The 22,421-nt window shown below is 28.1% G+C and overlaps 1 protein-coding gene across 1 annotated transcript in view; it reads right to left on the bottom strand.

The window, feature by feature from the left end:
* The window catches only part of LOC113372398 (RNA pseudouridylate synthase domain-containing protein 2-like), a 550,691-nt gene that overhangs the window by 210,982 nt on the left and 317,288 nt on the right, over positions 1-22,421 (bottom strand). The gene's annotated exons all lie outside the window — the stretch shown is intronic.

The following is a 22,421-nucleotide window of genomic DNA, read 5'->3' as shown; positions in this document are numbered from 1 at the left end:
CATAATTTAATCCGACAAAATATTTGTTTTTGATTTCAATCTATATCAATACTTACAAAATAAATCAAACACTTAATCTTTAAATACTACTTAAGGGGTACAACTAGTATTTTCAAAAAATCGAATTTTCAATTTTTCCAAATTTTGATAGGTTGCCGGAATCACTGCAGCAGTGAAGGGCCTTTTTTGTCGCGCATTTGGAGATCGACAATAACTTAAAAAATATTTAATTTTTTTCTTCAAAAATTTTACTATGCCTTTTTAAAACATGTATAAATATATTACTAAAAATTTGAAATGATTGATAAAATAGTTTCTTTAATATTAATTCCCAAAAATCACCATTTTTTAGGCGCTTACACTAGTTGTGCCCCATAAGGAAACTGTAAGATTATTTCTTACTTAAGTAGGCTTAAAGTTGCCTGTAGTTTTATTTAATACAAGATAGTTTATACCATACTACCCGTTAGGTACATACCATAAGTTATACCACAAATAGTAGAGCAATATATAACAGAAATAGATTTTTATTATATAATTTTTCATAAAAGCAGCCGTAGCCATTCCAGACTTAAAATTTATGAGTTTCGAAGCTATGGTTCCACAGGACAGGACAACTTTCACGTACGCTATAATATATATATATATATATATATATATATATATATATATATTAATATAATATCCGAATAACTGTCCTCATAAATATAGCTTGAGCACACATTCTCATGATTATTGCATATGCAATTATTACCCAGGATCTCCCTTTTCTCTCCGACCTGTCTCGCACAAAACAAACTAATATAACAAACGAATCGGCCTCTATGTTATATTATATTACTCTTGTTATTACAGTAGTTGCATTATACAAAACGAATGTAAATGATTCAACAATTAATACACGGAGAAGGCATAACCGCGAATTAATTTATGGCGGTTGTACACATAACCCGAGGGTACCACTTTGGCTTTTGGCATGGCCAGTTATTATAGGTTGGGCGCTGAAAATCAGATTATTATGATTATTTTGTGGTTGAATTGAACCAATAATTAAGGCAGACCGAATATCGACTAGTATTATTGAAATGTGCTCAGTATGCCACAGATATTTAGCAAAATGTTTATTTACAAAATATTTAAAAAACAATTAATAATAGATATACACATACAAAAATTTAAATAACAGCTTACAATGGTTTGAAAGTGCGATTAGACACCAGAAAAAAAATCTGGCTATGATAACTTCGCCAATTGAAAAATAAAATACTATATAGATATACAGTGTTTATACATATTTCTAATTCAGAGCATAAAGTTCTTTTTGGATCATTATTTGACATCATCAATTTTTTCCGATATGTTTAACCAGCGATCAGAACTTTATTTAAAGGCAACCCCAAAAGGTAAGTTTAACTCCAACAATTTTTAAATCCAAAGGGGGGAGGCAAATTAAAAAATTACACGAGTTTAACCCACTTGCTTTAGGTGATTTGAAAGTAATTTGTGAATACTGTTAAAAATTTGTTAAATATATTATGATCATAGTTTAGTTTAAGTGAGCACAAGATGCATGTGCAAATCATATAATTTTTCCATATATATTTCCATAGCTTAGGTAAATAAGCATCCCTTTTTAAGTCTAATGCAAACTTTCTCTATATTACGGATTATAGAGAAATTCCAAATTCTGTATGTATTAGTCTGTTTATTTATTAATTGCCATCCCTTCCTGGCAGCGGTATAATAATTTTTATATTATATTTTTAAATTTAGAATTTTTAGAATTCAGTAAGTTGCGGGAATGAAAACATCTTAAGAAAATCAGCTCGCACAAGTTACTCAAACATTTAATAAAATTTATAGTTCTATGTCTATTGCCACACAGTGCACACAGTGGTTTAAAAGTGCAGTAATTAATTTTCCATGAAGTGATAACGGCAAAGGCAGCAGTAAAGTGTAATCGATGCCTTAACGGATATTTTGGATATTTTAGATATTTAATACCAAGATAAAAATTCTTATAGAAAAAATAATATTTATAAATTAAATCTTATGTTCATTCGCATTTCTTATATGCTAACACCTACATCATAGGTTCCTATTCGTGTATTTTTATAGCCTTACGTATGCCTATACGTTGCATTCTATACTACACGCCTTACATCTATACCATACGCTATATTTCATCATATACTTTCAAATCCCTACATTGTATATCGAATACACCTAACCTATATCTACTATATATCCTATTACCTATAATTTTCCACGCTACATTAACCCTACCGAGAATCGAACCCGGGCCCGCCGCGTGGAACGCGACGGCGTTAACCACTACGCCACCGTAACACTAGAATCAACCGTCTTTTTTCGCGTGTCGTCGCGCCACCTTAGTATTAATTACCTATTTAATTAGAAAATGACCCGCGGAAACAACAGTGCGTCCCATATTATATTATTAATGGGGGTACCCGATAGGGTAGTGGTTAAGGTGCGCGACCGCCACGCGGAAGTCCCGGGTTCAATTCCCGGTATAGACAATAGATAGGTAGAGATAATACATAGGGCGTAAGGTAAAATATAGGTGAATATATAAATTAGACAGTAGTATTTATAAGAAGTAAAAGGTATGTAGGTATATAATAAGTTAATGACGGTATAGGTATCTCACACGGTATGATAGATAATAGATATCTATCTATGATATACAATAATATAATAGGTTAAGTCTTATGAAGTATTGTAATAAATCTTGAGTACTTTTCTATCATAATAAACACCTGTAGGTATTAATGAATACAAATAATACCAGAATAAATATAATTAATATTATTGAAAAATATAAATTATATTCATATTTGTACAATTTAATGTATAAACTAGATGTATATAATAGAGTTAATTATATAAAAAGTCAATATATTAGATTTATGAGTTCTTATCGAAATATACCACATTTTTTGAACCAGTTTATGAACCCGATTTTAAATTTTAGCGTTCCGGCAAAAAAAATATTAGCACAACACCACTGCTTGTAATCAATATAAAATCAATATATACAGTTATAATTAAAGCATCTTTGACATAAATTGGTCCTTCAAAATTCAATCAATCAAATCATCAAAAAAAAAAAACAATATTATTAGTAAGTATTGTAATAATTATATTTATGTATAAAATAATCGTAAAACAATTTCACATCCAGTACTTGACAATTAAAAAGTTCTTTAACAGAGATATTCATAACTTTTTATAATCAGCTAGATCTAATTTTTATTTTTCAATTATCACCTATAACTAAACAACTTTTTAAGATTGTAATACGATCGTATACAATTACTAGACCAGTCCGACTAATTTTAATTTATTATTTTTTATTTGAAACTAATTTAATTATTAGGCTTTATTGGATATAAAAATTACTACGTTCAAAATGGTGACTATATTATTTATAGAAAACCATTATAATTTATAAAAAAAAAACGTAGATAGACAACAGCATTTAGTAGAAATCAATTTTTATTATTATAATTATGTCAATATATTTTTTGTTTTGTTTTAGTATACATCTAAATAAATAAGGAACAAAATATTTAAATCAGTAAAAAATGACAATGAGTAGTATTAGATACTTCTACTTCAAATAATAAATATAACTGAATAGGTGAGATCTTTTTGGATATTTAATAAAAGTTAATAATGAACAAAAAACAGTGAAAAATGACAATTTGTAGTATTAGATATTTCTACTTGAAATAATTATTACAACTGAGTAAGAAGATAAAAAAGTTACTATCTTTACCATGGATTTTAGTGGACATCTAACAAAAGTAATGAAAAAATATAGAAGATGAGTGGCAATGAGTAGAATTTTCCAGTATTAGTTACATCTACTTAAAATAACAAATATGAGTGAGTAACAACAAAAATAAGTTAATATTATTTACCATGGATCTTAGTATGTCCACTAATAAAAATAATAATGTATATGTATAATACATAAATGATATTGAGAAGTTACTAGTATTACTTCTACTTAACATACAAAATATAATAGAGTAAGAACAATAATAAGTTTTTAAACAGAAAAAAATCGAAATATAATTAAATTTCTTTTGTATGATAGAATAAGAGACTTCTATTATATATTTTAATTTTATTTTGGAAATTATTAACCTGAAAGTTTTGAACTAATTTATTAAAAAAATTAGCAAATAGAACTATATATTATATATATTACATATTTTATCTACCCAAAAAATTGCAAATTGCTAATTTATTGAAAAAATTTGCAAATAGAACTATATATTATATTTCGTGCTATATAGCATATATCGTGTCCATTAAGACTGTAAATTAATCATAAAGTTGTCGTTTTTTCACAATTTTCGCAAAATTCGTCAATTAGGATTGTCAGTTTCGCCGCTTGATCAATTTTTCTGAAGAAGATTGAAATAACTTAGTAATTAATTATCAGAAATTATTTACAACAAATAGTAAAGTTTATATTATTATCATTAAAATATTGTTAATATCATTTATTAACATTTATTAGCGAATAGAAAAACAACTATTGAGATTGTCAGTTATAGTTATTATTTTATATAAGCTTACAAAATATATCTGAATAATGAGCAAAAAATCTTAGAATTGTTTTAAATTGATGAGCTCAACAATGCGTTATATAAGTTTCCAAAAATAAGTCGATGAAAAGATTTTTTCAAAGTACATATAGTAAGTCAGTACATAATCGACATGTAAAGCCTACATTTTTGTGACCATTGTATTTATAGTACCTACTATAAAACAATAATAATATAATATACAAAAAATAATATTATTGGCAATTCTAAAATATTTTTATCTATTCATTTGATTATTTATAAGCAAACCATAATCAATAACAATGAAAATTATTTTGTACTAATAGATATTAAAAAAAGCATATAGTATGATCTTAAGCCAGTGATATTACTATTTGTTGGTCAAAATCTGCTACTCAAAAGCCCAAAATATAACTCCTTAGTATCATTCCACTAGCTCTCCTATTAAAGTCTAATATCATACTCGTATTTGCGTTATTAATTCATTCATTTCTATTCGAATGTGAAAGCTTAATCACATACATCGCAGAATAAACAGAGCAGCCTCCCGCGTTTATCAGAACATTTGATTTGGTCGTATTCAATTTATTCGTATCTTACAACTGATAATTATATTATTAAAATGTACGCACATGTTTATTTACATTTGTGTGGCATAAACATAACTTTAAAGCTACTGTCATGTTGTACATTGAAAGTCCTGGGTATAATTATTGGGTTTTGTAACAAAGTTATACGCACGTTTGAAATGGTAAACATCTGAACATATTTATTTTACCATACAATACCTAATAAGAAATGTAATTGCTAATTTTATAAATATTAGTAAAACTATTACACAACAAATTAAATTCAACGGTTTATTACTGGAGTCAACTAGTGGTGCATGGCATCGTGCCTTAAGGCAAATTGCTGGAACTTTCCGCACCAAAAATTAAATTTTTTAAAAATCTTTAAATTTTTTTTTGAAAACTGAAAAATTAGATTTTTGAAATTTTTGAGAACTAAAATAATTAGATTTTTGACAGTATTAAATTTTGGATAACATCGAATTTTGTGAATATTTTGATTTTTTTTATTTTTTATATTTAACTTTTCAAATTGATTGATTCGTGTTCCTGAAATCTTCGACGAAAATTTGTATCCGCACACACACACATACATGCGTTTTTTCTAAGGTATGCCAAAATATTCAGAAACATTTGAAACGTAAAGACATATAGAAAATTTCATTCTCGATTTTTTGTGATCACTGTAACTTACCCCACGGGAAGTTAATAATTGTATTATCTCATTAATGCAAAATATCGTTCAAATTTTTATTGCCAAATTGGCAAATAATTAAAAGCAATTATATAGTGAATTGTACAATCAACCGGACTATCAATAATGCTAAGATAAAAGTAAAAGTTTTCAATAGAATGAAACAAACTCAATTTGTATAATTAATTTGCTAAAAATATGTATTAAATCTTACTTTTAATTTATTTGTATAATTAGAATTTCTACTTTTTGATACTAAGTACCAGGCTGTTTTAAGTATGTATAATTTGAGAAAAACAACGATGAAGTTCATTAGTAAAATTTTAAATTTATACTGGTTTTATTATTTATAAATAAAATAAAATAACATGTATATAACTCTATAAAATTACCATAAGATATGCGTGAGGCATTATACCTCATTAGGTGCATCATTTATATTAATTCCATAAAATGATATTATATATAGGTAATGTCAGTGTAATGTGTATGATTTCGTTGGTCCTAATTGGTCCTAATGTTATTAAATATATCATAAACGTAATTATGATTTGCTCACGCGACCAATAATTATTTTAGAAAATTAATGCAAATATTTATATTTGTTTCGATTGATTAAAACATCTTTCACATAGTAAGTACCAACACAATATCTTCTAACTATCTATAATAGATATCAAGGAATGCATAAAACAGTTGTATTGAAGTTACATGATTATTAGAAAAGTTTTATTAATATTTGCTCGTATGTTCCGAACAACTACAATTTGGTGCAGTATTAAAATACAATTTGATGTACATTAAATTTTGTTACTACGCATTGAAGTTCTAACAAAATCTATCGTCGAAATAAATTACTTGGATGCGTGATTGCGTGTTTTTTAGAGATTTGTGAGTTTGCTGCAACGCGGTAAAACTGTACTGTTTTATAAGGTTAAAATATATATAGTTCTAATAATCCATTCAGCTATTCTATCTACATAATATAAACTACACTGACTGGAGTATTTTATCATGCTTGCTATTTTATATACACTTACATATATTTTTGTTATACATCATTATATATAAAATATATTAAAGTTTAAACCATAAATACGAAGCAACTTGAACATAAATGCAAAGTAGTAAATTTTTAATGAACTCGAAATAAACACTGGTAGTTAATATTAATTTTTAAAATACTAATTTAAACTGGACATGTAAAACAAGTTTTGCTTCTAAATAACTCATAAACTCATGCTTCTAATTAACTTACTCAAGATGTTAATAAATCACTTCTTAAGTTATGTTATTTAAAAATTTGTCAAATTCATATTTAGGTTCTAAAGATATAAAAATGTTATATAGGACAAAAACAAATTCACTTAGTTCTATACTTATGTACTCATTAAATTTTTGTCATGTATTGAACTACGCGGCATACATCATCACGTCATAGTTCATTTATGTTATTATTTAATTTTTTATTTTAACTTTTTTCATTTTATATTCAATTTATTGCATTTTTTTTTGTATTTTTGTATTTTTTTTTTGCTCATATCAATTTTGTAAATAAAACATTAAAGTCTTGATTAACAAAAATAAATTGTAACAAAAAAAATGTATTGAAGCACACTATATAATACTTGCTATGAAACCTATGTTTACACGGATTGGAGCTTAATTCTCAATGGGCTTCATTTATGAAACAATAAATATGTTATTTCTTATTAAAATAAAATAAATTTTTAATATAGGTTATTTTTCGTATTTCATAACAAATTAAAATTAGTCAATGTATTCTCTAGTCGTTTCCACAAAATTCACTAAGGTAAATTAGCTAATAAAAAGTTATAAATACATAGACTATTATACTCAAATATATATATATGTATTAATAATCGTTGTAATCAATAAATATCTGGTTTGTATATGATTTACTTAACAGTTAGCTTCTTTTCCAGTTTAAGTGACTACCTATCTAACTAGTTCTACCACTCTGAATTGCCCACTTGTCTACATTTCTACCTGTCTACAGTCTACCTATGAACCTAACAATATGGCTAAATATCCATTTTCCTCCTCATCTATTTGTCTACTTATAGGGCCAGTCTACTTGTTCACCTATCTACCTGCCCACTTGTTTACCTGTCATCTATGTATCAATATTTCTAAATCAATATAAATCAATAATAATCATTTTTAATTGTCATTATATTATATAACATATTATTAAAGTTGGATAACAATAACCTTTTTTTTCAGCTCATTTTTATGTCAAAACTATTTGATTTGTCGAGTTCTATTGGACTGATTTACATGAAATTTTCGGAAAATCTTTATACACTTCTCTCTGTTATATACTAGCCTCATTTTTAAATATTAATTTGTACTACTTTTAAAAAATTCGAGAAATTCAAAGTTTTTTTTTAAACTGTCACCATTTTGTCAAAAAAATATTATTTAACGTAATTCTAGTATATACCATAGCGACATCATTCTTGGTTTTTTTCTACACTTAGAATCACTAAGAGTGTTGCAATCGTGTCAACTTTTTGACACTTCAACCACTTCTAATTTTAAAAATTATCAACATTTTTTGTTTTATTTTTTCCGTACTCTTGTAACGTTGGTAAAGAAAATATAAAAATGATGATAGTATAAAAAAGATTGCCTTTTTTACGATAATTTGAAAATGAACTACAATTAATGTCTCTACACTAGGCACAATTGGCAATTCAATTTATAATAATTTCAATAATTTATTTTGTTCAATTAATAATTCAATTTATAATAATTTCAGTTTTTATGTTAAATATTTTATTCTGCAAAACATATCAGAATTATCAAATCAGTAATATGAATTCCTTAAGAGTAAAAGATGTCTCATAACCATTTATCCTATTCAATTAATATTATAAAATACTACAAAACTTATAGCACTCTTAAATAAAGGATTGCATTACTTTTTCTATGATATAAGTTATACGAAATTTTCAAAAAATCACACAATGTATTCATTTCTGGACATTCGACTTACAATTTACGAGCACGACTACCACCCCCGCGGCGGCCGTCGCAATGCGTACGGCAAAGGCTAGGAGCCGGGGGTGCTACCGGCAACCGGTGCCGGTAACGCCCCGCGGGTTACGCTGTGATTTATCGCGCTCGCTCGCAATTGCGATGTCTTTGTTGTCTATTCTCATTCAATGCCCGCGAAATAAAAGCAAAGAATGAATGACGCCGCGGAAAATGCTTTCAGCTTTCAGCACGACATGAAGCCGACCCGACGCGACGAGACGAGACAGAGCGTTTGGCCGGACAAAAGGGAGTATTAAAAAAATAGGACACGGAATTATTAAAAAGTTCATATAGTGCGAGGGTAAAAAACACGTGCGATTGATTGACAGAGAAAGGACAAAAATAGATACTTTTAGTAGTAGTAAAAGTTTTACAGTGATTAATGTCCGTAAAATCAAGTTAACCCTCGAGCGTCCAAATTGTTGTCATTAATAAGACCTTGAATGACGATCTTAATGTAGAATCTGCAGACAACGTTATTAAATTCAGCAGTTTTCACTATTTCCTGAAATTTGAAACTTATCCTAATTCTGTCCTCGTTCAACTTCTTGACCAGTTACTAAAAGGTTAAAGAAGAAGATCTCAAAGGACAATATCTAAAGAATTTCAGTTTACATCTTTAGATACCTGAGCTGAATTGGTGTCTTGCTCATTGAAGTGACAACTATTGACTTACAAAATTTAGTACAATAATTTCATCTCTGTTCGATAGCATGATGATCTCAATAAAGATTTTGAAAACAACGCGATGAATTTCAGCAGTTTTTACCATTACCTAAAACTTGAAGATCATCCTAATTCTATAGTCGCTCAACTTTTTGAGCACCAGTTTATAGAAAGTTTCACCAGTTCACAACACTAGTTTCTAGAAGGATGTAGAAGAAGATCCCAAAAGATAATATCCAAAAGAATTAACTCAATTACACCTTCGAGATATGAGATGAATTAGTGACTATCCCATTGAAGTGACAACTATTGACTTACAAAATTTAGCACTATAATTTCATCTGTGTTCAGCATTACCTAAAACGTAAAGATCATCCTAATTCTTTAGTCGCACAACTTCTTGAAGATGCCAAAATACCAATATTCAAGACATTTACTTTTACAACACTAGTTTCTAGAAGGATGTAGAAGAAGATCCCAAAAGATAATATCCAAAGGATTTAACTCAGTTGACACCTTCGAGATATGAGCTGAATTGGTGACACTCCCTTTGAAGTGACACCTATTGACTTACAAAATTTAGCACAATAATTTCATCTGTGTAACAAGACGATCTCAATATAGATTTTGAAGACAACATGATAAATTTCATCATTTTTCACCATTACCTAAACTTAAAGATCACCCTAATTCTATAGTCGCTCAACTTCTTGAGCACCAGTTTCTAAAAGGTTAAAGAAGAAGATGCCAAAATACCAATATTCAATACATTTAACTTTACAACACTAGTTTCTAGAAGGATGTAGAAGAAGATCCCAAAAGACAATATCTGTTACGGATGGGGGTTGGTTAGACCCATTCAGAATAGCTAATTGAATTTGACTCAATAGCTTCCTAAGATTTTGTATAACTGAATATATTAAGAAAAAATATTCGTTGTTCTCAGCTTGGTCGGCGGCCCAGTCGGATGGTGGCTTGAAGTCTGGAATTCTCAGATCGCTATGAGGAATGGATACTGAGGTAGGAATTGACTCATGAAGCACAATAAGAAACACTGGCTGCGATTAATAATGCATTTATTTTTAAAATAACATCTACTACTCGGAAATATATCACAAAACTCATATGGAAAACACAAGCAAAACGGCGTACGTGACAAGCCAGACGGCGGAACCCTGTTCACCCGCATGATTAGCGATTATATCCAAAATCCCTAGAGATTGCCAGAGAATAAAATATTGTCTGATTCTTACAAATGTCATCTGGCGACATCTAACAAGATTCTGGCGCAAACAATATCCAAAAGATTTAATTCAATTAACACCTTCGAGATATGAGCTGAATTGGTAACTCTCCCATTGAAGTGACAACTATTGAATTACAAAATTTAGCTCAATAATTTCATCTGTGTTCGAAAGCATGATGATCTTGATATAGATTTTGAAGACAAAATGATACATTTCAGCAGTTTTCATCATTATCTAAAACTTGAAAATCATCCAAATTCTATAATCTCTTAACTTCTTCACGAAGCTTTTGAAGATTGAAGAAGATACCGAAAAGACAATATTAAAGGCATTTAACTTTACAATATCTTTAGTGGTCTGGGCTGAATTGATGACTTCCTCATTGGAATGATCATTCTATTCACTACATAAAAGTACAGTCATATGTGAAAAATCGTGTATTTTTTGATTGCACATTATGGGCCATAATAAATCAAAAACATATGAAAATACTGAAAAACATATTAGTAAATTAAGGGTTCACTTGCAATACAAATAGAATGGTATAATAGTCTTATTGAAGGCAGGAATTACAAACTAAAAAATAGGTTTTTTAAGTACTGAGGCAAAAAAATAATGGAATGAAGTTGTTCAAGAGCAAACTAGTTAGTAAGTATATATGTGTGTGTGTGTGTGTGTGTTTATTTATTTATTCCCCAGCTCTCGTTTTATTTGGTCACACATGCAAACTACGGAAATTTGCTTATACACATCTGTGCCATATGATGTGGATATTGTATCGTTTAAAAATAGTGTAAAAGCTCGGAAACGGATGTACAGAATCATGCATTTAAGTTTTTTTATGTCATTGTTTTAGGAGAAACGATTTTGTAAAAGTTTGCAACAGATTTTATAGATCAAACTCAAAGATATGACAAATTCATTTGATTGGAAAGTATTGTTGCCAAGGTGCTGCAGATAATTCGAAAATATCTGAAATTTTTATTTATAACACTAAATCGCATACAAATTAAATATACTAGACTAGATGTAATAGACAACAAAAAGTAAATTTCTGAAATCAAAGAAAAGTTGTAAGTATTGATAGATTCATCAACACAAATTACTACTAAAATATTTAAAATATTTAACGACTATAATTTTAGATCTTATCTAAACTTCCTTTAAAATACAAAATAAATTTAAATAATAAGAAAAAATTTAAGATTGAATCCAAGTATCAAAAATAACTTTGTAATGTTAACAACGAACAACATTAATAGTACCAGGCAGCAATATTAGTATGAATGAAGAATTGACTAAGTCTTTCAGTGCTAATCTCATTGTACACCACTAGCCCAGAAAATGTTCTTTTATTTTACTTTTATTAATTATCTCCATGGTATAGATCGCCGAACCTTTATTCACTACCTACGTGACAAATTATTTGATTTAATCATCTGCCAGACAGATATAATCTAATCAGTAATCGATTTCACGGCGGGTACCTCATTATGATACCTATGGTGTCTGCACCATATTGAGCCATCATAGTGTCTAGGACATTGTACTTACATAATCCTACATCAAGAGGAATACGACATACTACATAAATGTTAAATTGTACGATACTATCATAGGCTTTCCATAATACTCCGATATTCTCGGAAATCACATCCAAGGACACATTGACAATGTAGGTAACATGACCAAGGAACAATATAATTGAACCGTTTTAATTTACACCATGAATTAGATATTATGGTATATTATGGTCTATAGAGCTACTGGTGAGGGGTATTCATACGAGCATACATTTATCAGGGTAAGGTAAATTTGGAAAAATCAAATGACTATAAGTAATTAAACTGAATTATAAACATGTCATTAGGATTCTCCTCGTTTAGCTAGAAATAAATTAGGTAACTGTAATGTGTCTAATTCTGTACCAAAACAAGCAAGGAAGTCAAACAAATATAAACGGCTACGCACCTTGAAATTTATAGTATTCGTGCACTTTTTCAAACCCATTTAAAAAAATCGATACTAACAGCATTCGACAAAAATGTTGGCAATATAATTAAATTTAAGTTATATTATACTAGAATATAAAAAAAATATCAAACCAAAACCAACCTCCTGAATCACTCATAAAATAGACCTACAAAGTACCTCAAAGTACATCAAGTTTTGTATCGAGTCCAAGAAGATTGAATGATTGGAAAATCGTTTTCATAAATTTGCCACAGCCAATAAATTTTTATATCGTAATATATCCCTGGTATCTTGAAAATATACACTTTTCATATAAAATACATGAGGTCATGAGGTCATACAGGAATATGACTTCATTCTACATAGGGTTTCATAGGACAAAATTGAACAATCTCGTCTCTTCGAAATAAGGGTAGGAAGAGAGGGTTCAAAGTGTGTACGGCAATCAACTGTTATAGTTTTCTGCACATAGTGCTGGGGAAGGTGGAAGATATATAAAATAATTTATAAAAAATTATTTAATAGTTAAATTGATAGTTGACCATCAATAGTATAATAATAGTAAACCAGTCATTATAGTAAGTTCACCTCGAAATTCGAGATACCCAGCTGTAAGTCTGTAAATACTTGTATATTGACACCTAAAAATTGTCTCAAAACCTACATATTTGGTTTTGAGACAACTTTTAGGTGTCAATATACAAGTATTTGCAGACTTACAGCTGGGTATCTCGAATTCCGAAATTCTTACCTAATATAAGCTTAAATGACTGGACTATAGTATAATTATCAATCCATATGAACGTTTCATAAAACAGAAAATTTTTAATATCACTTGCGGAAGTACATTTTTTAAAAGAAAATTTTTTTGAAGACGACAAATCTAGAAAATTCATAAAACAATAAATATCTAGCTTTAACTCTAGAAAACTTGAGACAGTTTTGTTATTTTTCTGACTGTGGTCGTAGAAATTTCATTGGGGGCAGGCGTTCAAAATCTGACAAAAATAATAATGATAAAAATTACCACACAATGATAGAAAAAAGAATTTTACCAATGCTGGGATTTAAGTTCTAAATAAATGCTCACAATATCCAAATTTATGAAATAAATACTTTTCTATGTTCTTTATGATGGTTACAATTAACCTAGTGACCCCGTTGCAATTTCTTTTTTTTTATATACTTTATTTATTAGCAATCAGATTTTACAAAATTCTATGAACTATTGTGCTTATGTTTGTACTCACTCACACAGTATACATACTCACACATAGTTATACATATAAATAAATTGGCTGAATATTTAAAAATTACAATAGATGGCACTCCATTGAGTGCACAATCAATCTAGCCGAGGTATATATCTAGGGCTGAGTCTCGTCTTTATCGAGATTGATCTATCTTCAAATCAATTGGAACTTTTCCTTTGAGCCTCCTAGATCGGGGTTCTTCAAGAAGATGTTTCACTATTTCATTGGTATGGGATTCCAACTTCTCAAAATGACGCAATGACTGTTACTGCTAATTACATCTTTCACAAATGGTATGTTCAAGTCGTCATGAATAATTTTGTTACTGACATACCATGAAGCGTTTAAGATCTGCCTAAGAATTTTTGATTGAGCTCGTTGAATTGAATCAATGTGAGATTTTCTTGCACATCCTCATAATTCCACACCGTAGGTCTATATCGGCTTTATTATTAGTCGCTTGCTTTCAATAGGTAATTTGAATTTATTACCTATGAGCCAGTAGATTATCTTAGCTCTATTCCGTTCCGATTTGACGTTGTGTTCTGGGACACCCTGTACATATATGTAATTACTACTAACTTAGGTCTTCCATGGCGTGACGGGTTAATGCGTGGCTTCGTGTGGATGCTGATATCTTGCAACAGCGATGCCCATTTTCACTTGTAAATATAGATCAAAAAATATGTCCAATTGAAAACAGCCCAATTTTCGGGCACTGCTGTGACAAATGGCAATGGAAAACCTCTCATACTATCCTTCCCTAAATCGAGTTGGAGTTTAACTCATCGTCAGTTCACGGACCAGCTCTATGCCAGTACTACCCATTATTATGATTATTACTAAGTTATGGTCGTGAAATTTTGGGTTCGTCTAAATCTTATAGACTTTTCCATAATATCAATATTCATTCTTTCATTTTGTAAAATTTTCGGAAATTCAGAAATTGTCAGATAAGCAAATTATCTGACGATACTATATTAGCATATATCAGAATGGGAAAACAATATTTTCCCATCCATAGTATCATCTACAATCTCAACAAAATCTTGACCAGCCCCCTTACGTAAGATAATTCACTCATACATGTACCCTTGTGCAGCACACCCTCAAATTCACAGTGGAAATGGACATTGGTTAAAATACATCATATCCGGAGCAGAGATTTAATTAACCCCCCGGTGATCTTGATACCAAATACGCTAGCAGCATCCTGGACACTATGCGGATGTCCTGGTTCATTGCGACGACGACGGCGACGGGGACGTGCTAATGAACTGGACGAACCGAAGTTACTCTAGTTGCAGAATAATGTAATTATCACGTGAAAAGGTAAATAAATTATGAAACTGGTATAATATTTAACATACACTGGAAATACGTCAATTTGAAAAATTATATCACCATCACTTGAAGATGGTATTATATTTTTGTTTTCTACTATAGCTAATTACTTTAATCTCGCTTAAAGTAATCAACTAATTGTAATTATTTATCTAATGTAGAAATAATAATGGTTACTTCTGATGAATATAAACATATAGGTTTTATTCTATCTATACCTTTGTAGGATTTACCTGTAATCCGTATTAATACGGACGTCAGTTGGTTGGTCAGTTGTACATTTCCTTGAAAGGGTAATGGATTTACAACCGTGATAAATATGTGCAACAATCAGTATCTTTTCGTATTAAAAGGTTAAATTTTGTGATAATAAGGAATTGAAATATACGAATTTACTTAGACAATTGTTGAAAAAATATCGAATATGCACGAATATCTGGTGACAACTAAACGTCTTTAAGTCAAATTCTGGAACTTAATGAAATATTTGAGGAATATTAAATGTTTTCAAATAGAGTATTATAAATAATGTATTTTTTATTATTCTTATTTAATAAAAAGTAAATGAACAAAACTTAATCATTCGGGTTTAAAATGAAGAGCATTGTTTAATATTTCTAAGTATTATATAAACTGAAGTTTTGCAAATTAAAATTATTTATTTGAAGTATATAAGTGATATTTAGAACTGCAGCTAGAATTAGAATTAAAATCCGAATTATTTTTATAATATTTTTTTTTAAATATTGAAAGAATATTAGAATAGAAAAAAATTCTTTCTCCAAAAACAAACGTTTTGTCAACACAAGCAGAAAGTTTTTTATATCATTCAAATCGGATGCCTAGTTCTTTTTAAAAAACTGCTATTTTTTGCAGATGGCTGGACCTGCCTTTGTCAATATCTAATTATCACTTCTCCCCAATATTACGAATCGAATGTTTTTGGATCATTCAAATCGGTCGATCCGTGTTAAAAAAATGACATTTTTTGCTTCATATCTCCAAAGCCGCTGGATCTGCCTTCGTTAAAAACTAATCAGCACGTTCTCATCATTCGAATGTTTTTTGAAGCATTCAAATCGGATAATCCGTACGCCGAAAATCGTCGACGAAAAATTGTCTCCGCACATACACACAGACACACATATACATAAACACACATCCATTTTTTCTGAGGTATGCCAAAATGTTCAGAAACCTCTGAAATGTAAAGTTATGCAAACATTTTCGATTTTTGGCCCGTTGCTATAACTTAACCTACAGGAAATTAATAATATAGTAATTTTGAAAATATTTAAAACAAATTTTTAACAGAAATAATAATGAAAGATTTGAAACGAATTGTGAACACATTGTCAAATGTATGTGACAATTTATGTAATTCAATAATGATAAATAATTAATTAATATCAATCGTTATAATTAAGACCATAACAAATTGATATAAAATTACTAAAGTATAATCTGTGTGGCAGATCAAGAAAAAGTCCGTGCATGATTGAAATTTTCTTTAATTTATTGGAGTAAGTGAAGCTTGATGAAAAAAACATGAAATATCTCCATGTAAATCGGTGTGCATCTTGTTGCATCAATGTCGCTTTCATTCACTTAACGCTCAATTTAATGATTGATGTAGCCGTAGGCTGAAGTCATCAACAAGATTCCATATAGACTGACGAACTAATATCAGCTCAGCTAAGTAACTTTATCAGAAATACTCATCAACAGACTATACATTTATTTATATTAAGTCCTGGGAGGAGAGCTGACGGTAATAGAAAGAAACACAATTTAATCACGGTCTGGGAAGTTCCAGCAATTTGGCTTAAGTCACACTTGAAAGTCAGAATCAGGTCTAAAATTTAGGACTATGTCTAAAATTTAGAACTAGGTTTGAAATTTGGAACTAGGTTTAAAATTTAGAGCCAGGTTTAAAATTTAGAAATTGGTTTAAAATTTATAACAACATCTAAAATTAAAAATAAGATTTAAAAATTAGAACAAGATCTAAAATGTACAGCAAAGTCTAGAATTTAAAACGAGCTCTAAAATTTAGAATAAGATCTAAAATATAAAACAATCTCTAACATTTAGAACAAGATCAAAAATTATAACAAAATTTAAAACCAGCTCTAAAATTTAGAAAAAGCTCCATAAATTATAACCATATGTAAAATTCAGAACAATATCTACATAAAATTCGAGCAATATCGGAAATTTACAACAAGATCTAAGATCTAAAACATAATCTAAACTCAAACTACATCTAAACAATATCAAAAATTTAGAACATCTAAAATTTAGAAGAATTACTAAAATTTAAATTATCTAAAACTTAGAACTATACCTGAAATTTATAATAATTTTTGAAATTTAGAACTAGATGAAGAAATCTAAGATTTACAACAAGATCTAAATTTAGAACAAAATCAAAGCTTTAGTAGACGACCTAAGATTTAGAACAATATTTAAAATTTAAAAATTAAAACAATATCTTTAGCTTATAATTTAAAAATTAGAACAACATATAAAATTTAAAACAATATCTAAAATTCAGAACAATATTTAAAATTTAGAGCAAGATCTAAACTATAGAACAAGATCTAAAATTTATAACAATATCTAAACTTTAGCACAAGATCTAAGATTTGGAACAAGATATAAAATTTAAAACAAGATCTGAGATTTATAACAAGATCTAAAATTCAAAAAAATATCTAAGCCCTAGAACAAGATTTAAGACTCAGAACAATATCTAAAATTTAAAAATTAGAACAATATCTAAAATTTAAAAATTAGAACAATATCTAAAATTTAAAATGAGAACAATGAAGTTTAAAAATTAGAATAATATCTAAAATTTAGAACAATATCTAAAATTTAAAACATTATGAAAAATCGGGAACAATATCTGAAATTTAGAACAATATGTAAACTATAGAGCAATCTCTATAATTTAGAACATTATCCAAAATTTAGAACTATATATAAAATTTAGAACAAGATTTAAAATTTAGTACATATTTAAAATTTAGAACAATATCTTAAATTTAGAATAAGATCTAAAATTTAGAACAATATCTAACTTTTATAATAATATCTAAAATTTATAATGATATCTGAAGGTCAAAAAGATAACTAAAATTTCAAAAATGATCTAAAATTTAGAACTAAAGAAAATATCTAAAATTTAAAATTTAGGATATTTAAAATTTGGGACAATGTCTAATATTCAGAACAATATCTAAAATTCAGAACAGTATCTAAATTTAGAACATTATCTAAAATTTAGAACAATATCTGAAATTCAAAACAATATGTAAAATTTAAATAATACCTAAAATTCAGAACAATATTTAAAACGATATTTGAAGTTTAGAACAATATCTGAAATTTAAAACAGTATATAAAATTTAAGAATTTCTAAACTTTAGAACTATATCTAAAATTTAGTACAAGATCCAATATTTGGAACAAGATCTAAGAGTTAGAACAATATTTAAAATTGAAAAATTAGAACAATATCTAGGGTTTAAAAATTAGAACAATATCTAAAACTTAAAACAATATCTGAGATTGCGTCGCCCAAATATAAGCACTCGTGTACTCTATCTTAAAATACCAATGATAAAATTCATAGTATTTATAACACTTATTTAAAAATATTCAATACAACTATTATTGATCCTTGATCAGTTTTTATTAATTATTGATTATTTTTATTCCTCTCATATTTCTTTACAGTACGGAAAGTTCCAGCAATTTGCTTAAAAGCACAATGCCATGCAGCACTATTTACTAGTTTTTGTATATGATAATTTACACCAGCTTTTGTTCTATTTAATCTCTGGCCGTTAGTCCATTTGTTAAATTCTATTTTTACTATTTTCCTTCCTGTCCTTTCGGTGTATGAAAGCGGATGAAAAAAAAAACTGACTCTGATCTCTTCTCCATGTATTACCATTACCATTACCATTACCATTCTTAGATATATAGTTAGCATACAGGTGGTAGAAGCACTCACTTAATAAATATTTATGATACAAAGAATCTATTTGTAAATGTTTTGTAGATTGAAATGTAAAAAGTAAGTTGAAGAAGACATCTATCATCCTATTGCATGAAAGTACAAAATATGGATGTTTAATAACATGTTCGAGAAAATTGAACGTTTCAATATGTAAATAGTTAGGATTGCAATGCCTCATTCAAATTTATCACTGTCAGCAAAGGAAACTGGCATATTCATTATAGTAATAATAAATATAGATTATTAAAAATAATATCACAATTATCAGAACCCGAAACCAAGCTATGATAACGTTTGTCTTGTTATTAATAACGGAACCAAAATTGATAGAGTTCAGAGATGTCCTCAAGCTAAATCATTATTTAGCCAAGCTTTTTGGTTTTGTTTCTATAATTTGCAAAAAAAAGGACAAAATTATAAATCAAAAGGATTACATCATCCAAATAAATTAGGTGCAAGATTACATGACCTAGAAGACATACTTTCAGACTCAAAAGATCTGTTTGTTTGGTTTGATTTTTGAAGGACAATTTGTTGTAAAACACTTTAATTGTAATATTAATTATGTGTTTATTTTTAATATAACTACAAATTGTATTTGTATTTACAATATTCTCAAAATTTAATGTATTGTATTGATTGATATTATTTGTGATGATTTTTGATTAGATTTTTTCTGCTTTTATATCGTAATATGGAATGCCTTGATTTGGTGTGAACAAGATCAAAACGAATATTGCAAAGTTTATTTCATTTCATTTATTTTAAATTGTTTTATGCTATAATTTTATTGATAATATAATATAATAAACCACTGCATATAGTTATAGTTGAATTTAAATAATAGGTACTCAAATAAATGAGCCGATCATTATGAAAAATGGTTTTAATAAATTAATAAAAACCCATAGCATTAAGTATTAAAAACGAATCCATTATTATAATTAATGTTTTGCTAAACGTATACATTTATTAATTTCATGTCGGCGAGCTAAAGAATCAATTACTTATGTTGTCAGTCAATCAATCAATTTCAATTTGCATAAAATATAAGGAATCAATAATTAATTGCATTGGATAATAAATATGACCAATTGAAAAATTGTGAGCTATATTACATATTATTATATCACCTTTTGGCGTAAAAGTTCTTGTATACATATATATATATATATATATATATATATATATATATATACTAGCCGACCCGGCAGACGTTGTTTTGCCATAAAAATATTTTTAATATAAAATTAATTTTTTTGAACTGACAAAATTTTGTTTATGAATGTTATTTAATATGTCGCTTTTTCTTTGTGGTCTAAAATCTAAAAGTTTTGAGGAAGTTTTGGTATCCGAACTAATTTGGTAAGCAAATCGAATAAATATAAATTATAAATCTATTTATCTAATAATTTTCATAAATATTGACAAATGTCCTTTCACATTTTTTTAATGTCATCATTTATTTAAATGTATAACCATTGATTTTTAATTAGATTTAAAACTATAAACAGTGATTTTGAATATAGCATTTCATCTAATTTGGATAAAAATATTGTATATATCTAAATATGTATATGTTTTTGAATTATATTTTTTGAACTGTCAATTTTTTTTTTCAAAAATCATAAGTATTATTTTCTCGAATTTTCCATAAATATTGACATTTGTCAATTTTAGTGTTTTGTTTTTTTTTGTAAATATCTGTCAAAATTTATTGCAATTTATAAAAATTATATATTTATATTTTAAATTTACTTTTCAAAATTTCCTATAACCTAAGTTGGATATATATGCACACGATGAGCCAATATAATTTAAAATCGGTTCAGTAGTTTGGGCGTCCAAGTTTTTTTTGAGCTTATTGTTAGGAAAAATCATTGAGTTTACTTGCTACAAAAAGCTTTCCTATTAACGTTTGTCCACTTCTAACACCTTTTGTATATTTTATTGAACAATTTTCATTTTATTTTAATTTTTTATTTTGTATGTACTTAAGAATAATACAACCCTAGATTTTCACTTGAAAATATAGGTTATAAATAATTTGCCTTCATTCCAGATATTGCTTCTAATAAAATGTATTAAAATAGAGCAGGACAACCATTAACATTCGTTCTAATAATTAGCAATTAGTAAAAATCATTAAGCATTAACAAGAATCACCACGACAGCTTATACAATGCCAAATTCTGAATGAGATCTATTATAAATAGTCTCGTAACACACTTTTCTCATTATTTTTTCGTTGACACTCTCTTCTAAATTTTACATGCTTTTGAACTACTGAAATATTCGCTAAAATAAAAATAAATTCACGGATCCAAATTCAATATTAATAGTATGATGTGATATAATATCAATTTTTTTTTCTTGTTTTCCATGCATTTTACGTCTTCCATTTGGCATATGTCTGGTACTAGAAAATGATTAAATTTATAAGTCTGAGGCATTAAAATAGATCAAATAAATGACATATCATTTTACAAGCATATTAAATTGTCATTTCTCTATACTCTCGTTTCAATAAGTTATGCAATATCTTGTTGAGCAACTCTAATTCCGCACGTTGACTCATGTCACTTACTTTTGCGACAGTAGATTTTACACTTTGACAACCGAACGACAATGTATTTTTCCATTCGGAATACATCATATGTTCTCGATTGAAACATCTATTCAAAAATAATCGATAGGCATAAAACTTTGCATACAATAAGAACAAAAAATTTGTTTGACATTGTGGTAAATTGAAATAAACCTAAGTGGGTCGAGCATCACCTTTTGGACAGTTTATTGTTCATAAGATCAACTTCACCCTGGTTTTGTAAAACTTAGTAATATTTCTTGGAAACCTTTCAGAAGTTCTATTTATAACAATCCACCTATGGAATGTGCATTCTTATCACAAGGGACATTGCATTCTAATGCAGAAACATGCCAGAACCTGGTACATCGTGTCTTTAGCAAAACATGA

Source organism: Ctenocephalides felis, unplaced genomic scaffold (assembly GCF_003426905.1).
Source record: "Ctenocephalides felis isolate EL2017-DRISC unplaced genomic scaffold, ASM342690v1 CF-g0.4_SCAFFOLD_01604, whole genome shotgun sequence".
Taxonomy (NCBI): Eukaryota; Metazoa; Arthropoda; class Insecta; order Siphonaptera; family Pulicidae; genus Ctenocephalides; species Ctenocephalides felis.
Note: the sequence above shows the minus strand (reverse complement) of the source record. Positions and strands in the feature narration are given on the sequence as shown.